Genomic DNA, 20,009 nt, shown 5'->3' with positions numbered 1-20,009 from the left:
AATGTCAGGTCAGTGCCGTGACAGAACTTGCATTAAATATGTGTGCCCATGCCACTGTAGCACACTGCTGTGGCATGGTTCACATGTGTACACATATGCTCTTGCTTGCACAGCATACTGCAGAAGCATAGACTATATATGTGTCAGGAGCCATTCTGGGAGAAGCTAATAACTCGCAGATGATCTTCCTGATATGAGTCCACCTTGGATCATAATCCACGACGGATTTGCTTCAGTAGGCAAGGTCCAGGAGAAATTCATTTTAGGAAAGATTTCTGTTATTAATATGCATTTGTTGTTATGTTTGTTTGTTTGTTTTTTGGTTTTTCGAGACAAGGTTTCTCTGTATAGTCCTGGCTGTCCTGGAACTCACTTTGTAGACCAGGCTGGCCTTGAACTCAGAAATCCACCTGCCTCTGCCTCCCGAGTGCTGGGATTATTTTTAAACATATATAAAAATCACTAGGTATTTGTCCATAGAACTATGAAGATTTACTGTCTTATAGCGATGCTATATAGACAAATAGATGATTTCTTAACTCTTAATGATGATCCTATAAGAATACCTAAAATTTTATCTGTATTTATTAAGCTCTTTTACAGTGGGACTGCTACTAGGCTCTCTCTGATAAGAAAAACTGCATTGAGAACTCTGCCAATCTTTAGTGTCATGAGTTAATTGCTTCTGAGATAGCAAGCAGGCATCTACTACTCAGAGCATGTTGGGCATTGGGCTATACACAGACAGTCTGGTTTCCAGTTGAGCTGAGGTCTGAACCCCTGAGTGGTGATAATTCACCTACCTGGCATGGTAGGTCCTCATGCTCCTGGAACTCTGACTTCTGTAGAAGTTACAGCCCCCACAGCCTCCACAAGAGAAGCATGGTTAGTAGTCACATAGGCAAGGTCCCAAGCTTCTGACCTTCAGGCTAAACTCCTCCCCAGTTACCTAGCAACAGAAAAGATAGCAGCATATTTTAAGAGGGCCTGTTTGGCCCCTCCTTTCTCTCTCCTCTCTTTGTCATCTCCTCTCCTCTGTCTTCCTTTCTCTCCCTCTTATTCTCTAACTTTTCTTCTCTCTCTCTCTCTCTCTCTCTCTCTCTATCTCTCCCTCTCCCTCTCCCCCTCCCCCTCCCTCCCTCTCTCTCTCTCTCTCTCTCTCTCTCTCTCTCTCTCTCCCTCCTTTCCCCCTTCTTTCCTCTTGGCCATGGCCAGCCTCTCTTTCTCTTTTACCTTCTCTCTTTCCCCCTGCCTTTCTATATTAAAGCTCTAAAACCATAGGCAGTCTCTGCTCATCAAGGCCCTCTGCACAGACTCTCACCTGTGTGGGAACCTCTCTTCCTCAGCCTTCTCTTCCATAACCCCGGGTGACAGGGTATTGCCCCTGGCCCCTGGTTGGGGGCTTCCCCTTGTCCACCCCCCACCCCCCATTGAGTGGGGTCAGTGGCTTAGATGCCCACCCGGAGCCTAGTGGAAAGCGTCTGGCAGCCCTTCTGCGTCTGCCTGCCCAGAGCATAGGAGGAACTCTGGCCGGACGTGGGCTATCCTCCCTCCCGTCTCTTTCCCCAGGCCCCTTTTAGTTCCCACAAGAGCACATTCCAAGAGGTTGTTAAACCATTAACCAATGTAAAAAGGGAACTAGGGATTTACAATAGGTATGAGGACAGAAGATGAAATAATGATTTGGTTTATTTATACTAAACTTCACTAATACCTTGGTCACAGGAGTTATGGTTTTTAATCCTCCATGAACCTGCAAAGCTGGCGACAGGTGATGGATGTTTAGCCAGATAATTTCTCCTAATGAACACGCAAGTAAACGTTCTCTTTTGTAAACTTCTTATTCGATTTGTGATTTGGATTTATGTATAAACTTGTGGTGAACTTTTTACCATGTGATCATGTATTCTGAAAGATGTATAAGTGCTGAGGACAAAGAGGGAGACAGAGCTGAGGACACCTTTTTTTTTTTTTTTTAATTAGACATTTTCTTTACATTTCAAATGCTATCCGGAAAGTTCCCTATACCCTCCCCCCTGCCCTGCTTCCCTACTCACCCACTCCCACTTCTTGGCCCTGGAATTCCTCTGTACTGGGGCATATAAAGTTTGCAAGACCAAGGGGCCTCTCTTCCCAATGATGGCCGACTAGGCCATTTTCTACAATGCAGCTAGAGATACGAGCTCTGGGGGTACTGGCTAGTTCATATTGTTGTTCCACCTATAGGGTTGCAGACCCCTTCAGCTTCTTGGGTACTTTCTCTAGCTCCTCCATTGGGCTCCCTGTGTTCCATCCTATAGATGACTGTGAGCATCCACTTCTGTATTTGCCAGGCATTGGCATAGCCTCATACGAGACAGCTATATCAGGGTCTCTTCAGCAAAATCTTGCTGGTGTATGCAATAGTGTCTGGGTTTGGTGGCTGATTATGGGATGGATCCCCAGGTGGGGTAGTCTCTGGATAGTCCATCCTTTTGTCTTTGCTCCATACTATGTCTCTGTAATTCCTTTCATGGGTATTTTGTTCCTGATTCTAAGGAGGAATGAAGTATCCACACTTTCTTCTTCTTTCTTGATTTTCTTGTGTTTTGCAAATTGTATCTTGGGTATTCTAACTTTTAAAAATTGTATTTTGGGTATTCTAACTTTCTGGGATAATATCCACTTATCAGTGAGTGCATATCTAATGACTTTTGTGATTGTGTTACCTCACTAAGGATGATATCCTCCAGATACATCCATTTGCCCAAGAATTTCATAAATTCATTTTGTAATAGCTGAGTAGTACTCCATTGTGTAAATGTACCACATTTTCTGTATCCATTCCTCTGTTGAGGGACATCTGGGTTCTTTCCAGCTTCTGGCTATTATAAATAAGGCTGCTATGAACATAGTGGAGCATGTGTTCTTATTACCAGTTGGAACATCTTCTAGGTATATGCCCAGGAGAGGTATTGCTGGATCTTCTGCTAGTACTATGTCCAATTTTCTGAGGAGCTGCCAGACTAATTTATAGAGTGGTTGTACAAGCTTGCAATCTCACCAGCAATGGAGGAGTGTGAGGACACCTTTTTAAGGCAGAACTAAACCCAAGAACTTAGAAGTAAAGGCATAGCATTGGGAATAATGGTACTGAGAGTAAGGGCATTATTGTGACATCAGAGCAGGAGGAGAGAGCAAGATTAGAAAGAGAGTGCAGAGTGGAATAACTTAGAAACTATAAGGCAACTTAAAATACTAAGAGAGCAATATACAGAATGTTAAGGAGAAGAGGAAAACGAAGAAGCTGCAAAGAGAGTAGAAGGAGCAGGCAGGCATTTCCTTACCATGGAATAGAACAGGTTATTTTCTTAATGGCAAGGCAGGCTTAATCTTATTTAAAAGAGCAAAGCTTTCTTCTTACAGACTTGGGTTTAATTCATCTAGCAATAAAAGGGTAGAAACTTTTTCTTTCTCCATACAATAAAGATTGGAGTTCATTTTCATCTGGAATGAGTGAGTTCTTCCTGCACTGGCACTTGATCTTTTGTTTCACATACATATGTAAGTATGGATGAGTATGTGTAAATATGTAATTATGAGATAGTATGAAAGCTGGGCCCAACTGGTTTCAATGGAGATTTAAGAAATTTGTACGAATGAATCTATGCATGAATTTACGTGAGTTTAATCCATATTTGCGTGTGTAAAAGTTTTCCCTTGTGCGAGGATGATTCTCTTCTCCTAGTTCAATAGAAATTTATTGTTCCAAAATTTCCCCTAGCCTGGCATCCCAACAAAAGGGGAAAGGCTCTAGCAATTAATCCTTTACTTAGTAGTCTGCTGTTTTATGATGAGGTGCTAAATGCCAGAGACTGAAGTTTCTGACCTCAAAGAGACTCAGGCAGTTCAGCTACAGTAGCAAAGTAACTTAGATTTAGAGAGATGAACGTTTTATTATTATACAGCAACTCTAAATATCTCATAAGACTAAGTCTTGCTCCCACCAACTCTTTTTCCCCTCTGCTGCCTCAAGAAGAACCAAGAACAACAAAGAAGACCCACGGCGGCTGCTGGCCCCCAGTATATGTGAATATGTATTCCCACATCAGTGGGGTAGGTCATTATGGCATGGAACAAAGTGGCTTGCATGGAAATATATATTCTACCAGGGTAAAGAGCCATGGTATAGACTGCATGTGAACACATGTGACAATGTCATAGCAGTACTACATCATGGCATGTGAATGTGTATGTCTATGCCACCATGGAATGATGTCACAGTACCATGGCATGGTGTGAATGTGAACATTTGTGCCCAAGATAACATGAGATGATGTTGACATGGCACACTGGGATGGCACCATTGCATGGCTCATGTGAGGACATGCATGACCATGTCTTTGTGATACATGAACATAACACATCTAGTATGTAATCACATATACTTTCACCTACATTTTATGATGCAACAGTGTGGGTTATATGTAATACACATGCCCACTCAGTCATGGCATGATTCTGTGGCGTAGATTATGTGTGAACACATGTGCTCATGACACCATGGCACAGGGTCATGACACAAAGTTCATGTGAATATATGTACTCATGTTATCATGAAATGGCAATGCAGCATAGTATCCTGACACAGTACTATAATGTGGCTCACATTTAAACATGTGTGACCATGCCACCATTTAATGTTGTCATGTTAAGCTGAAGTATGTGGACATGCATGCCCACTTTTCTGCAGCATGAGGCTGAGGCATGTCTCATGTGTAACATGTATGCTCCTGTTAGCTCAACACTGTGCTAGGGTGCAGCTTGCTTGTGAACATGTGTTTCCGTACCTCCACAGTGTGGCTAGCATGTGAAAATATGTGCCTGTCTCTCCACAACATAGTGCATGGCATGGCTTGTAACTTAACATGTGTGTAAATACCACAATGGCATCACAATATGACATGGCTCATGTCTGAACACATATGACCACACTACTGCAGCATCATGCCACAGCACAGCTCACATGTGACCAAACATAACCAGGCCACCATGGTTTGGATCATATGTGAACCTGTGTGTCTCCCCCTATCATGACATGATGCTACACCACAGCTTTCATGTGAACATGAATGCACATGAGACTACAGCATGGTATTGTGGAGCTGCTTACACAGAAACATGCATGCTCATGTCATTGAGGCATGATGCAGGGGTAAGACTCATGTGTGATCACAAATGTGGATGACACTGTAGCATACCACCATGGCCTGGTGCATGCATGAACACATGTGCCCATAATGTGGCATGTCACTGTACTGTGATTTGAGAGTGAGCATGAGTGACAACATCATCTTAGCCACAGTGTGACTTGCATGTGAATACACATTTGCCCATACCAATGCTGCAAGGTGAGCAGTGCAGATTACATGTGAACACTTACACCCATGCTGTTAAGGCTCAGGGTCACAGGATAGCTTGCAAATGAGCATACAAGCACCCCACACAGTGGCAAGGCACATCTATTTACAGATTTGCCACATCCCAGTGCTGCCACATGATAGTACAGACTCATTCATGTGCCTGCTGTGTACCAATGCTACCACATGGTGGCAGGGCACATCTATTGCATGCCTCTCATGTTCTAAAACTGCGGCGTGATGGCACAGCCATGCCTGTTAGCATTCTTGCTCTGTATCAGGGCTGCTATGTAGTAGTGTGGGCCCATCTGTTCACATGCCAGCCACATCCCAGCACCACTATGTGCTGGTGGGTCATACTTTGCACATGTGGCATACCAGCATTGCCCTGTGATGGCTCTGACAAGCTTGTTCATGTGCTTTCTGTGACCAGTGTCATCACATGGTGGCAGAATATACCAGTTTGCATGCCTCTGGTGTCATCATATGACACACCTGTTTTTTTCTGAGGTGTTCCAGTGCAATCACATTGTAACTTAGGCTCACTGTTTTCACATCTGCTGGGCTTCACTGTTAACTCATGGCAGTGCAGCCAGATCTGTTTGAATGTCTGCTGAGTCCCAGTGCCACCACATGGTGGTGTGGTTTCACTGCTGACTCCTTATGGTATGTGCATACCTGTCTGCATGCCTACTATGTCTGATTTTGCCTCGTGGCAGCCTGTAATTACCTATATGCAAGCATTTTTACATCCCAGCCTTGTGATGTAGAAGCAATGGCAAGCCTATTTGCACCCCTGCCATACTGCACTGCCACCACGTGTGGCTGAAGGATGCCTTTTTTCTCACCTGCCATGTCTCAGTGCTATATGGTGGCCTTGAAACACCTGTTATGTTCCAAGGCTCATCTGTTCTCGAACATGCTGTGTCCTATATGTCACCAGGGGTATGCTTGTTTGCATTTTTGCTATGTCCCCTGCTGCTCTGTGGCAGCATGGACATACTTGTTTGTAGGCCAGCCATGTTCAGTGCCTCCACATGGATGCGCTGGCACACCTGATTACGAGCCCACTGTGTCCCCTGCCACTGTGCCACCTGGTGGGGACAGGCCTATTTGTTCATCTGCCAAGTCCCATCACTACTGTGTGGTGGCCCAGACACACCTCTTTCACACCCTTGCCATCTCCCGGTGCTGCCATAGGCAGGATAATCTTTCCTGTTCATACCTGCAACATCCCAGCAGCACCATTTTGTGGCATGGGTACACCTGCTCACATCTCTCCCAAAGCCCAACAGCACCACATGGTGGCATGTATCCACGTCGTCTCACACACCTGACACGTCCCATTATTGACACTTGGTGATGCAAACAAGACTGCACACCATCTGTGTTCACGCAATGACACATGGTGGTGCAGGAACAACTGTTTATGTACTTGCCATGTTCCATGGATACCACGTGGCAGTGTGGGCATGTTAGTTTGCATGTGTTCTGTGTCCAGCATATCCATGGCATGTCTGGTCACATGTCTGATGTTTTGTAGCATTGCCACTTGACAGCATTGGCACATCTCACTTGTGGTGCCCTATCATGGCCATGGAGTGTCACAGACACAAATGTTTATGCCTACTCTTTCCTGGTGCCAACATGTGACAGTGAGGACATGTCTTTTTGTACAGCTACACATCCTAGCACTTGATGGTGTGGGCAACCCCATTCATACCTACTGTGTAAGAGTGTCACCTCATGGTGGCAGGACACACGTGTTTACATGCCTCTCATATCTTAGAACTGCTATGTGGTGACACAGGGATGCTGTTAACATTCTTTTGTTTTAAACACCCATGGAAGGAGTTACAGAGACAAAGTTTGGAGCTGAGATGAAAGGATGGACCATGTAGAGACTGCCATATCCAGGGATCCACCCCATAATCAGCATCCAAACGCTGACACCATTGCATACACTAGCAAGATTTTATTGAAAGGACCCAGATGTAGCTGTCTCTTGTGAGACTATGCCGGGGCCTAGCAAACACAGAAGTGGATGCTCACAGTCAGCTAATGGATGGATCATAGGGCTCCCAATGGAGGAGCTAGAGAAAGTAGCCAAGGAGCTAAAGGGATCTGCAACCCTATAGGTGGAACAACATTATGAACTAACCAGTACCCCGGAGCTCTTGACTCTAGCTGCATATATATCAAAAGATGGCCTAGTCGGCCATCACTGGAAAGAGAGGCCCATTGGACTTGCAAACTTTATATGCCCCAGTACAGGGGAACACCAGGGCCAAAAAGGGGGAGTGGGTGGGCAGGGGAGTGGGGGTGGGTGGATATGGGGGACTTTTGGTATAGCATTGGAAATGTAAATGAGTTAAATACCTAATAAAAAATGGAAAAAAAAAACATTCTTTTGTTTTGTACCAGAGTTGCCATGTGGCTGTGTGGGCACATCTGTACATCTCCCAGTGCCACCACATAGTGTCCAGGGCAGGTGCGTTTCATGCTTGCTGTGTCCCAGAACTGCCTCTTGGTGGCCTGAGCGTGCCTGTTCCCATGTGTGTCATGACTCAGTGCCACCATGTGGCCACCTGTGCTTGGCTGTGCATTCATGTCATGTCTTAGGGCTGTCACACTCCAGCCTTGTTTCACCCTTTTGCATACTTGCCACATTCCAGCCCCATCATACAGCATGCTGAGCATGCCCGGTCACATGCCTACTGTGTCCCAGTGCTCTTGTCACACTGTGACACGGGCACACTTGTTCCTATGTCTGTCAAGCACTAGTACAGCAATTTGGCAGCCTTGGCATATCTGTTTGCATGTCTCCATGTCCCAAGTTCATGAAGTAACAAAATGGGTATGTTTATTGACACATGTGTTTGCCAGCACTGTCACATAATGGCATGGACAGGACTATTTACATTCTTTCCATGCCCCAGGGCCGGCAGATAGCAGCCTATTTGATCATATGCCATGTCCTGGTGCTACCACTTGGCAGTCTGGGTATGCCTGTTTTATGCATGGCATGTCTGAGCATCACCACACACAGCAGGAAGGGCATGTCTGTGTCCACATGGCAGTCTGGTCATACCTGTTCATACTTCTGCCATGTTCCAGGGCTGCTAATTGGTGCCCTGGGCATGCCTGTTTGAACAGCCACTGTATCTCAGCACTGCCGATAGGTGCTCTGAGGATACCTCTTTAGTGCCTGCATTGTGCCAGTGCCACCATGTGGTATTGGTGGTATGCCTATTTATATCCTGCCATGTCCCTGTGTCACCACTTGGTGGCCTTGATATACTTGTTTTTGTGCTTGCTATGTCCCAGCTTCACCAGTTGGCAGTCTGGGCAGGACTGTTTGAATGATTTCCATGTCTCTGAGTCCCCATTCTTTGTCCTGGACATGCCTGCTCATGCGTATGTGTGCCATGTTCTAGCACTAACACTAGAACTAACACATATGTGGCCTGGGCTTCCCTGTTCTCATACATACTGTGTACTAGTGCCGATATATGCCAATCTAGTTACTCCTATTAACACAATTGCCATTACCATAAAAAATGGCCAATTATGCCTGTTTACCATGCCTGCCATATCACAGGGCCTATGTGGTGACATAGTAGTTTGCACAGGCTTGTTTGCATGCTTGCTGTGTTCCAGAGCCAGCATTATGTGGCTTGGGCACACCTGTATACATATATGCTGTGTACCAGGATCTGCTGATTGGTGGCCTAGGGACACCAGGTAACACACCTATATTTTCTCAGCAACACCACTGGGCACTGTGGATATGCCTACTCACATACCTGCCATGTTCTAGCTCCACCAACTTGTGACTTGGGCACTGCTGTGTGCACACTCCTAATGTCCTACTGTCATCATGGGCTAGTCATCCTTGTTTGTGTGCTTGTGGTGTCCCAGTGCTGTACATCTGTTGGCAGTCTAGGTACATCTGTTGACATACTCGCTGTGTATGGGCACAGCCATGAGCAGTGTGGGAAAGCCCATTTTCACATTTGTTGTGTCCCAGTGACAACATATGGTGGCCTAAGCACACCTGTTTGCATAGTTGCCATATTTAAGTGCAATCAAGTTGTGGCTTTGGCAATTATCTTAGTGGAGTAGGTACGTTTGTTCACATGCCTGCCATGTTCTTGTGCTGCCACTTGGCCACCTCAGCCTGTCTGTAAACATGATTGTCATGTGCCAGTTCTGCCACCTGACAACCTGGGAAGGTTTGTTTGCATGCATATTTGCCATGCTCTTATGCCCCTACTTGGTGACCCAGGCTCACCTATTTGCTTGCATGCCATGCATATCATTACATGCTGACCTGCTGCACCCTTCTTCACATCTGCTCATCTGTACACGGTGGCATAAGCATGCCTGTTCACACTCCTGCTGTGCCACTGTGTTGCCACAAGAGAGCCTGGGTCTCCCAGTTTGAACACCTGCCACATCCCACTGTCACCACTGTCTCCTCACACACCTGCAATTTCTATTCCCGAAACACAGTGGCCTGGGCACACTTGTTTGCACACCTGACGAGTCCCAGCATTGTCATATGGCAGCCTAGGCATGCCTGTTCATACCTCTGTTGTGTTCCAATGCCAACACTTGGTTATTGTTCTCACATATGGTGGCCTAGACACATGTTTTTGCACACATGCCCTGTCCCAGCACAGCAACAAGGCAGCACTGGTATGCCTGTTTGCCTGCCTGCCATGTCCCCGTGCCACCACATGTGCAGCTGGGTACACATGTTCACTCCCTTGCCATGTTCCCATGGTGACCTGGGCAGGACTATTTGTACACTTGCTGAGTCCCTGGGTTGTCATGGCGTTTCCTCCACAGGCTTATTTGTGTGCTTACAGTGGTTGTCCCAGGGTTGACAGATGGTGGCTTGGGCATGTCACTTTGCATGCTTGCTATGTCCCAGTGCAACCACACAGTGGCCTGACTATGGTTTGCAGTGTTTGCCATGTCCTGGTACTGCCACATAGCAGCCTGGGAACACTCTTTTGCAACCATGCTGTGTACCAGGGCTGCCAACATACATGCCTGCTGTTTCTTAGTGACGACACCTGGCAGCGTGGGCATGCCTATTTATCAGCTTTCCGTATCCCAGTGATGCCACACTGGCTGGAGTACACCTATTCACACAACTGCCATGTCCTTGTGTCATCCCTGGGTGACCCGAGAGTGCTTGTTTGTACACCTGCCGTATACCTGGTTTTCCAGGTCTGTTTGTACTCATGCCTTAGCCTAGTTTTGCTATGTGGTAACCTGGGCATGATGCTTCTTTACCCATCTGAAAGGTCTCAGCTTTGCCCCTTGGGGGTCTGGCCAGGCCTGTTCCCATGCGTGCGATGCACTAGCACCACTACTTGGCAGCCTGGGTATTCCTGTTCACCCTTCTACCATGTCCCAGTGATGCTATTTGGTGACCTGGGAACTCCTATTTACACATTTGTCACTGTTGCCACTTAGCCACCTGGCCATGCCTGTTAGAATGGCTATTGCATGCCAGTGCCATCATGTGACATCCTGAGCATTCCTGTTTTTACTCCTGTCCTATTCCAGGGCTTCCAAGTAGTAAAGTGAAGTGGTGGCATGTGCTGGCCTAGTCATATACATGCCACATCCCAGCAAGCACTACCACACTCTGGTCTGGCTCCACACATTTAGCATACTTGCTGTGTCCCAGCACTGCCACACAACAGCTAGGGCATTCCTGTTTTCATGCCTGTCTTGTCCCAGTGCTGCCATTTGGTGACATCAGCATACCTGTTCACGTGTCTGCTGTGTCACAGCCACCAAGCAGTGGACTGGCATGCCTGTTTGCATGGCTAGTGTGTCTAAGGGTTGCCATATAGCACACAGGGCACGCTTGTTCACATACCTGGGTGTCCCTGTGCTAAAACTTGGAGGCCTAGCTGTGCTTTTGCTCACACATGTCTTGTCCCAGCACAATGTGGTAACATAGGCATGCCTACTCTCATGTTTGCTGTGTCTCAGCACTGTACATGGCAGCCTTGTTATGGTTGTTTACACAATTGCCCTGTCCCAGTATTGCCACATGGTGGTACAGGCATGTCTGTTTTCCCCTGTGCTATGTCCTAGTGCCACCTGTGCTATGACTCAGCATCCCCCAATGTGACCAGGTTCAGAAAAGACACCCTGCCTATACAGCCCCTGATATGACTAGGCTTGGAAATGGTATGTGGACTAACATATCCATGACCCATTTCTATGTGAACAGGATTGGAAATGCCACATGCTACAACATGCCCATTCAAACCCTGCTTCATTTGATCTAGTTCAGTTTGGCATACAACCTCCAATGTGAACAGCTTCAGAATTCCCATGTGAGCCAACATGCTTGTATAGCCTCCGACAACACCAGCCTCAGAAATGGCATGTGAGCCAACGTGTCTATAGTCCCACTACATCCCTGTTGTGTGACCAGATTTGGGAAAGGCATCTGGGCCAATGGCTTTCTAGGATTGGAGCCTGCTACAAAAGCTTATGCTAGCCCTGCTATACTCAAGAATAACACGTATCCTGGGGAAACTTGCTGATTTGTGCTTCGTTATGTTCCCAGATAACAGCCTTTCCTTCTAGATGATATGAATGTTCTCCTGGGAATGAAATAAGGTCCTATAATTGCTGCAAACAAATATGATGATATACCTGGGATAACTGGAAAGAGAACTGCCCTTATGACAAAACTAAGGGCCACTCAAAAGGTTTTAGAATCACTAAGATCAGAACAAACTCAGGATATTTTATCTGCCTAACTACATGGTATCTTCCCACTGAAGGGAAATGGGGTTATGAGAATCCAAATTGGAAAAGATTATGTTATGAATACTGGCTCCACTCTATTATAGAAACCTCAAGGGGAACATTCATATGGGAATGTTAAAGCAAGAGCCATATAATCAAACTATAAACCTGATGCCCAGACAAAGAAAAGCTGAACCAAGTATTTCTTGTTGTAAGAAGGCTACAAACAGGCCTCTTTTTACTCAGTGGAACATGCGCCTACCAGTGCCTCACTCCTCAATGGGGAGACTCTCTACTCTAGTTTATATACAGCTAAAGTGATAAATCTCTCATTTTATCAGTAGAGGCTCCCGGTCAGGATTAAAAGAGCTCCTATTCTCATCCTTTTGGCAGTGAGGATGTAAACTACAGCTGATATAGGACTGGATGTTGTAAGAACACTATCTTTAGAAATACATTGCAATTTTCTGTCTAATCAGGCTATAAAGGACAAGGAACAGATGTCTAAAGCTTAGGAACAATAAAGAACCATGTGGAATCCCTTGCTGAAATACTTCTCTAGACTAGAAGAGGCCTAAATCCATTAACTGCAGAGAAGGGCCTCAGTGTATTCTTATACTAAAAATGCTGTTATTGGGCTCATAGAGGCTCACAGAAACTGTTGAGACAAACACACACTCTGTATGGGTTTGAGCTAGGTCCTTTGATAATACATATGGTTGTGCAGGTTGGCATTCTTGTTGGACTCCCAACAGTGAGAGTAGGGGTGTCTCTGACTCTTTTTGTCTGCTCTTGGGACCCTTTTCCTCCTACTGGGTTGCAACATCCAGCTGTAATATCAGGGTTTGTGCTGCCTTATTGTATCTTGTTAGGCCATATTCAGTGGATATGCCTGGGAGGCCTGCTCCCTGCCCCTCTTTTTTTGAAGGGAGAGGAAGAGTTGATCTGGGGGAGAGATGTGGTTGGGGAGGGGCTGGAAGGATTGGAGGGAGGGGAAACTGTGATTGGGATATAAGGTATGAGAGAAGAACAAAAGTCAAAAAAGAATGCTCTTATTATGATAATAATTCAGTAATAGAGATGTGGTTAAACAGCTAAAAGACAACAGCCAGAAAGAAAAAAAAAGGCCCTAAAAACCTTGGATTCCTGGAATATCTACTGAGATTGGAAACTTGACAGATACCTTTAGCAGGGCCTTTCCACTGATCAATTTGAGTCTGTTTTTTTTTTTTTTTTTTAAAACCCTGCATCCCTATGCAGCAGAGGATGGCCAAGTCGGCCATCAATGGGAGCAGAGGCCCTTGGTCTTGGGACGATCATATGCCCCAGTACAGAGGAATGCCAGGGCCAGGAAGGAGGAGCAGGGCGGGAGGAGGGTATAGGGGGCTTTCGGGATAGCATTTGAAATGTAAATGAAGAAAATATCTAATAAAAAATGAAAAAAAAAAACCCCAAAAAACAAAACAAAGCAAAACAACAAAATAAAACCCTGCATCCTCCGTTGTGTAGTTCAGTTCATTATCTCTTGGAAAGAAGCTATAAGGCTACAAATGATACTGACCTCTGAGCCCATTCCTTATGTAACACAGCAGGGTGACACATCTGACTCCTGATGACTCAGAACCCCAAAGTTGGAGCCTTTATAGGAAATTAAAATTTTTGAAAAAAGGAAGGACTGAAGAAGAAAACAAAACAACAACAACAACAAAAAAAAAACCCAGCAAGCTTTACCATTAATTATGATCACCAAATTTCCCTGAGAGATACCAGCTGGTACCAGCATCTGAAACCATAAAGTGGCTCCATCTCAGATCCAAGACCACCCAGCTAACATTGAACTGCTGACTTCTGCTTTGTGGACCTGCCACCCCTTCCTCTCTTTTGAAAACTGCAGTGTCTGCTCTGTTCTCTTGAGATATGACCACCACCCACCACCCACATAGACAGCAAATCTTAGTTGCTATAGGTGAAATCATCTCAACTAGAAACCTGCAAATTTCAGGTTCACACACCTGCTGGGTACAAGTACCACCATGTGGTGACCTGGATTTGCCTGATTGTACACCTGCTGTGTCCCAGGGACACCAACTGGTAGCCTGGGCATGCCTCCCTGCATGCCTGCCTTTCATGAGCACTGTCACTTGGTGGCAAGATGTCCTAGTTAGGGTTTCTGTTGCTGTAAAGAGACAGCATGACTGCAGCAACTCTTTTTTTTTTTTCATTTTTTTTAATTAGGTATTTTCCTCGTTTACATTTTCAATGCTATCCCAAAGGTCCCCCATACTCACCCCCCCAATCTCCTACCCACCCACTGCCCCTTTTTGGCCCTGGTGTTCCCCTGTACTGGGGCATATAAAGTTTGCAAGTCCAATGGGCCTCTCTTTGCAGTGATGACCGACTAGGCCATCTTTTGATACATATGCAGCTAAAGACAAGAGCTCCCGGGTACTGGTTAGTTCATATTGTTGTTCCACCTATAGGGTTGCAGTTCCCTTTAGCTCCTTGGGTAATTTCTGTAGCTCCTCCATAAGAGCGCCGCCTCTCCGCAGCAACTCTTATAAAGGACAACATTTAATTAGGGTTGGCTTACAGTTTCAGAGGTTTAGTCTGTTATTGTCATGGCAGGAAACATGGCATGCAGGCAGACCTGGTGCTGGAGAAAGAGCTGAGAGTTCTCCATCTTGATCAGCAGGCAGCTAAGGAGACTGTGAGCCACATTGGGCATAGATTGAGCATATATGCCCTCAGAGTCCTCCCTACAGAGGTACACTTCCTCCAACAAAGGCACAGGAACTCTACCTAGGCCACATCTCCAAAGAGTGTCACTCCCTATGGGCAAGCATTCATACCTACTCGAACCGTCACACAAGGGCCCAACTATTTATACATGAAGTGTATCCCAGTTCACATGCCTGCATGTCCCAGTGTCACCCCACAGCAGCTTGGGAATAACCTGTTTGCATACCTGGTATGTCCAGGGCTGCTACATGGTGGCCTGGGTATTCCTATCTACAAATCTACTGTGTCCCAGTGAATACCATATGGTGGACTGGGTTCTCTGTTCACATGGCTGCCATGTTCCAGGGCCACTGCATGGCAGCCTGTTCACACCTATTTACACATATGCCATATCCCAGTGCTGCCACATGGTGGCCTTGAAGTGTTTCTTACATATCTGTCACATCACAACACTATGTGGTATCCTGGGCACATTTGTTTGCAAGTCTGCTGTGTTCAAGCACTGTCATTTGGCAGCTTGGGCACACCTGTTTACAGACTTGCTGTGTCCCAGGGCTGCCTTTTGGTAGCCTTGGAATGCCAGCTTGCATACTTGCTATGTCCCAATATCACCATGTGATGGACTGGGCGCACCTGTCCACACACAAACCTTTTTATGTGGCTGGGTGGGCTTGCCTAGATGCTTGCTTATCATGTTCTATCACCACCACACAGCAGCACTGCCATGCCTGATTGCATGCTTCCTGTTCACCAGCACTGACACATGAAAGTCTGGGCATGACTCTTCACATACTTACTGTGTCTCAGTTCTACCACATAATAGCCTAGGCATGCTTGTTTGTAGGTCTGCCATGTCTCAGGGCCACTATATAGTGACATCTGCCTTGTTCCAATGCTGCAAAGTAATCTGCTGAGTTCTTTTCTTCTTATGCCACTGTCTTAGTTAAGGTTTTACTGTTGTGAAGAGACACCATGACCAAGGCAACTCTTATAAGGACAAATTTGAATTGAGGATGGCTTACAGGTTCAGAGGTTCAGTCCATTATCATCAAGGGGGGAGCATGGCAACATCCAGGTGGGTACAGTGCAGGAGGAGCTGGGAGTTCTACATCTTCATCTGAAGACTGCTAGGAGAAGACTAGCTTCCAGGAAGCTATGTCGAGGGTCTTAAAACCCATGCCCACAGTAACACCACACCTACTCCAACAAGGCCACACCTCCTAATAGTGTCACTCCCTGGGCCAAGCGTATACAAACCATCACAGCCACTCATGTCCCATCACCACCACTTGGTGGCCTTGGCTCTCCTTTTCATATGCATGCTCTGCCCCAGAGCTGCCACATGGTGGTCTAAGCATGCCTTTTCACATGCCAACCATCTCCTAGCCCCACCACCTGGTGGCCTAGACCCAATGCAATGGCTGATGTGTGAACAGATGGGTCTAGGCAACTACATGGTTGCTTGGGAATGCCTGTGTGCACTCCTACATGTCCCAGAGCCACCATGTAGTGGCCTAGGCATGCCTGTTTCTGGACTACCATGTCTAAGTGCTGCCATTTTGCTGAGCAGGCACCACAATGCCATGCGGTGGTATTTGATCACTTATCTGCATGCCTACTATGTCTGAGAATGACTGGCAGAGCAGGGACATCTGTTTTTATGCTGCCATGTTTCTTACCATATTGCAAGGTGGGCACAAGTGTTTGTATCTCTGCTGTGTCTTAGTAGTGCCACAGCAAGTCCTATTGCAACATCACCACAAAGCAGACAGGCATGTCTGTTCACATTCCTGACCTGCCCCAACACGAAATACATTTTAGTACTACAGTGCTTTCTTAGCATTTACAGGGCTTCCTTTCAGGCTCAGAGAAGGCTACAATTTCTCTCTGCCTTCTCAATTTCTCTTTCTTTCTCTCTCTCTCAATCTCTTTTTCTTAATCTTTCTCTCTCTCAATCTCTCTCTCTCAATCTCCTCTCAATCATCCCCCCCCCCTTTTAGGAAGGAGAAGGGAAGGGAAGGGAAGGAAAGGGAAAGAGAAAGAAATGAAAACAGGGAGGAAGGGAGAAAGAAGAGGGGGAAGGAGGAGAAGAGAGGAACAGGAAGAAGGAAAGGAAAAGAGAGGGAGAGGAAACATCTGCGATCACCAGCATGAGGAATATTTCCTCACACAAGTGTGTGTTTGGGTTTGCATGTGTGGTTTTTCTTTTGTTTCTTTATGCTTTGTTATTTGTTTTGTTGTTGTTGTTGTTGAGTTTCTTGTTTCTTTGGTTTTGAGACAAGGTGGAACTGTGTATCCCTAGCTGGCTTGGAATTATGTAGAGCAGGCTGGTCTTGAACTCAAAGATCCACCTGCCTCTGTTTCTCAAAGATCCACCTGCCTCTGTTTCCTGAGATAGTATTTTCAAACTTAAAGAGATTTGCTGACACACTCTTTATTTATTTATTTATTTATTTATTTATTTATTTAGAGACAAGGTTTCTTTGTGTAGCCTTTGCTATTCTGGAACTCACTTTACAGATTAGGTTGGCCTCGAACTCACAGAAGTCCACCTTCATCTGCCTCCTGAGTGCTGAGATTAAAGACGTACACCACCATCACCTGGACCCACAATATTTCTAAAACAGAGTTACATCTTTTTGTCCATTTTATTGTGCTAAAGATTGAATTCAGGGCCTTGTGCATACTAGGTAATTGCTCTAACATTGAACTACAATGTCAGCTCTGTAAATATTTTAAGTATAGGCTAACTAACTAACTAACTAACTAACTAACTAACTAGCTAACGAGCAGGAGTGCCCACTCTGTTACATTGCAGGGCAAGTTCAAGGCTCTTCTGGGCTACATAGTGAGCTGTCATTTTGAAAGAAAGCATAGTGAGCTGTCATGCGTGTGTGTGTGTGTGCGTGTGTGTGTATGTGTGCGCACGTGTACCCATCCCCACACACTAAACTATTGTCCTACCTACTAAATGATGAGCTAAAATCCACTAGGTCATTGTCATCATGTAGCTTATATTTCTGCAAGAAGATAGGCTATACATAAATGTTTTCAGAGTGCAACATATGTAAGGAAAGTAACACAGTAAATGAAGGATGCCAATGAAAACCATAGTAGTAAACTTAAGACTGCTTTAATTGGCAGCTGCTATACAGGGAATTGAAATGGAAGCATACAAGAATGCCATACCTCTGATAATGACACCTACTTTCTTTTTTAAAATCAAAATATACCAAACTGTTCCCTTACCTATGAGATTAATATCCGTTTTGGTCTGACATGGATACCCTAAAACTTTATTACTCTATATAACTATGTATATATATAAAACAATATATATGTATGTATATATATATTATAATTATTTTGAGTGCACCCATAAAGAATGAATAACACTGAAGACACATTTGAAAATTGCAAAATATGAACCATACCTGAAACAAAGTCTTACTGTATCTTCTATGGCAAGGCACAAGTGTTTTCCAGGTTTAGCATTATTCTCAAGCCCCGTTCATGTTTTTTGCACTGATAGTTTTGGAAGCATCACTTCATTAAAGTTTTTTTTTTTTTTTTTTTTTTTTGTGAGAGAAGACTGTGAGTACTCCTGTAAAGTGAAATAAGAATATGTGAGACAAATAGTAAATACTAGATACAGTGTCTGTGCAGCAAACCATTTGCTACTATATCCTCCCTGTGTAGGGAAGAAAATGGCGTATACCAGGAAAAATGCAGAATTAAACTCACATAGCCACAGATCTTAATAAAGATGCTAGAAATAATACCTTGGGGAAAAGACAGGCCCTTTAATAAATGGTGCTGATTTTTGATACTCATAAATCAAAGACTGAAATTGGATCCCTAGCCCTGAGCCTGGCAAAAATCAAGTGAAAATGGGTCAAAAGCCTGAATGTAAGACCAGCAACTTTGAGACTACTAGAGGAAAACATAAAGAAAACACAAATAATAGGCAATGACTTTCTGATGGAGGCTCTAACAGGTCTGGAAATAATAGCAAGAATTCACAAATGCAGTTGCATGAGGTTGAAAGGCTCTGCACAGCAAAGGTGAGAGTTATTAGAGCAAAGAGGCTATGTGCAGAATGGGAGACACTGCAAGCTGGTCACCCAACATCTTTGTAGACAGAAAGTGCAGGAAATACAGAGCCAAAACTATTGAACACCGAAAGAACTAACAATCTAGGGGCAAATGCACTGATAGCTCTCAAAAGAAGTACAAATGGCCAATGAATACGTGAAAAATATTCATTGTCCTCAGTTGTCAGAGAATTGCCAATCAAAACCACGTGGAGATCCTGATTGATGCAATGAGAATGGGCAGGAAACAATTGTCCATCTAGCTGTGTAGTTATGTGGCTACATAAAATATGTCTCATTTCTGAATTACTCAGAAAAATATAGCTTTTCTTTTTCTTCTTTCTATTCTCTAAGTTTTCTTTCTTTCCTTCTTTCTTTCTTTCTTTCTTTCTTTCTTTCTTTCTTTCTTTCTTTCTTTTCTCTTTCTTTCTTTCTAAAAGGACTTTCTCTCAAAATATATGCCACAATAAGACTCATTTACAGTATACAATTAATACATAAAAGTCATCGCTGACACGAAGGGGGTAATATTGATGAGATGGTTGTAAACTTGCCAGATGATGAGTTCCGAGGGGTCAAGACCAGGAGTGTGGGCACAAGACAAGTGTATCTAGCACTATCTAGGTGTCTCTTAGTTCTGAAAATGGCCACACAGACTTCTGATGGATTAGGAAGGAGTGATGGAGACACCAGTAGCTCGAATGCCCAATTACTGACAGCTACATACTAAATTTTTCTCATTACATATTTGTACTTCCTATTCTTTCCAAACAGTATTCATCTGTGATAAACCTCATCGTTTATCCCACTGAAGTGGGACTTTCCTTATGGGAAAGACACCATGTACAGTCTCCACTCACTACTCTCAGCTCAGCTCATAACCCAGATCTCTCTAGTCAGCAAAAGGGTTGGGGATAAGAACTAGCCAGTCTGCAGTATGGGAGCTGAGACGACAGGATCATGCCAGCAAACTCACCTTTTCAAGCTT

This window comes from Mus musculus, chromosome 7, assembly GCF_000001635.26.
Source record: "Mus musculus strain C57BL/6J chromosome 7, GRCm38.p6 C57BL/6J".
NCBI classification, from domain to species: Eukaryota; Metazoa; Chordata; class Mammalia; order Rodentia; family Muridae; genus Mus; species Mus musculus.
Note: the sequence above shows the minus strand (reverse complement) of the source record.